This window comes from Tasmannia lanceolata, unplaced genomic scaffold (assembly GCF_043159265.1).
Source record: "Tasmannia lanceolata isolate RefF3 unplaced genomic scaffold, GAP_Taslan_0.1 ptg000024l, whole genome shotgun sequence".
NCBI classification, from domain to species: Eukaryota; Viridiplantae; Streptophyta; class Magnoliopsida; order Canellales; family Winteraceae; genus Tasmannia; species Tasmannia lanceolata.
Genome location: NW_027518701.1, coordinates 12,163,621 through 12,166,134, shown reverse-complemented (window position 1 = coordinate 12,166,134; position 2,514 = coordinate 12,163,621).

The following is a 2,514-nucleotide window of genomic DNA, read 5'->3' as shown; positions in this document are numbered from 1 at the left end:
CGTCGCCATCGACTACTTCACCAAATGGGTCGAGGTCAAAGCCGTGACAAAACCCAATTCGAAAGCAACAGAGAAGTTCTTCTACCACGACGTGGTTTGCCGCTTCGGCATTCCAAAGACACTTGTAACGGACAACGGTCCCCAGTTCGCAAGCGCCGAATTTGGCAAATTCTGCGATAACCTAAGCATCGAACACCGCTTCGCCTCCGTAGTACACCCGCAGGCCAATGGGCAGGTAGAGGTAACTAACAGGATCTTGCTTCAGAGCCTCAAGAAGCGATTAAGAGAAGCTGGGAAAGACTGGGTAGAAGCGCTACCTAGCGTCCTTTGGGCCTATCGAACGACTCCGCGGACCGCGACTGGAGAATCCCCTTTTAGTTTAACCTTCGGGGCCGAAGCGGTCATTCCGTTGGAAATTGGCCTCCCCAGCTTCCGCACCGTGAATTATGACGAACAGGGAAATTCCGAGCTCCTCCGGAACACCCTCGATCTCGTGCTCGAAAAAAGAGAGAAAGCCCTTCTCCGAACCGCCTCCTACCAGCAAAAGGTGGCACGGTACTACAACGCCCGGGTAAGAAAGCGCTCGGTAAAACCCAGAGACCTCGTACTACGGCGTACGACGGTATCCAACCCCCGCAACACTAGAAAACTCGCGCCTAAATGGGAAGGACCGTACAGGGTCGTTCGAGCACTCCGCCCCGGGGCCTACCAGCTGGAACGTCTCGACGGGACCCCAGTCCCTCGAAGTTGGAGCATGGACAACCTCCGAGAATTTTACCAGTAAAAGAACAGGGTAAGCTCCGTGTTTTTCTTTAAAAAAGCATGACGAATGTTTGTTTGTTTCTTTTTGTGTCTTTAGAGGCAAAGTTGTATTTTTTCTCCTTAAACGAATCAATGGAAGAGCGTTTCTACTTAAGACATACGTATCCCCACTTTCCGGCCCATGATAAACGAGGGACCCGAAAGAAGACAGGGAGCGAGACAGAGGTAACATCGGGGCCGATCCCCCCGAGAATACCCTAAAACGCTCCCCATGAAGAAAAGACCTCCCCCTAAAAGGGCAGGCGGGACCCATTAACCCCGAACTGATCACTCGAGGGGAAGATAGTCCTTCCGCAAGAAAGACACCCCACAGGGTGCACCAGCAACATTCTCGACGATCAGATTATAATACCAAAAGGCTCGAATAACCCTGAGCGCACCGTGTATATAAAAAAATAAGAAAGCAGAAAAGAAGAAAAGGAGGAAAAAACCGATTCCCCACTCCGCAACACAGAAAAAAGAGGCGAGGCAACAACAGAGGAGGCTAGGAGCTCGATCCTATTCTCCCTGCTAGTCCCCTCCGACCCACTCACTCACACACCCAGAAAAGAGCCCGCGCGCTGCCCCTGGTAACCCTGATTGAAACTCCCTTCCCTCTCTCGCTGTTCTTTATATTGATTGGTCGAAGGATCTGACTTGGGTGTCGAAGTGGTCGTTCGGGACCCACCCCGGACCCCCTGACCCCCTTTGTTTGTGATTGCAGACCCCGCGGAGGCCCTCTACCGACCGCGCTATCGCAGACCCGGATTCAGACGCCATCAGGTTTCGACACGCGTCGTTTGATTTCCCTCCTTTTCTAAATCGATGGGACATGCACACGTGGCGCCGATTAGGAAACCAGAGGGAACCGCCAAAAGTCCCACACGAAAAAGACGCCCCTACCCCTACGTGACTTCCCCAGCAAGCCATCCTTAAACCCTCACCGCGCTCAACAGCAAAAGATTCGGACCCCATCACAAGAGCCTGGCATAGAAATCCACTAGATGGAAAAAACCCAAGTACATGAGGGAAGGCTCGAACCCGTCACAAGGGTCCGGCATACATATCCACAAGATGGAAAAGACCACGTTCGATGGCAAAGGGCTCGGGACCCGTCACAAGGGTCCGGCATACATATCCACAAGATGGAAAAAACCACGTTCGATGGCAAAGAGCTCGGAACCCTTCACAAGGGGACGGTATGCGGATCCGTGGGGTGGAAAATACTGCGTAAGGCCAAGAAAGGCTCAGAGCAAGTCACGAAGACCCGACACACGGTGCCACCAGGCAAATAATACCAAACGCAGCGAAAAGGCTCGAGTCGCGCGGGAAAGCAAATGCGCAAGGAGAAAGCAAACGCGCAAGGAGAAAGCAAACATAAGATATAAGTTGTAAGAAGCAGAGAAAAAGAAAAAAGAGCCATTCATAAACCACTTCCTTCTGGCCCACAGGCCTACAAAAGGGGGAGGAGTAAAGACAGAAGGCACGCAGGCCCGGACCCCCAAGGCCCCTAACAAAACAAAAAAAAGACACAGAGAAAAGAGGCTTCCTCCAAAACTTACTCATCCCGCCACCTCGGGCTTAGAGCGATTGGCCGCTAAAAGAGTTCTCCGCATTGGAGAGCACCTTATCACTCTGCTCCCCCTCCGAAGAGCTCCCCCAGCGGCGATTCTCAGCAAATCGGGCCCGGTCATTTAGCCAGCGCACCCGATT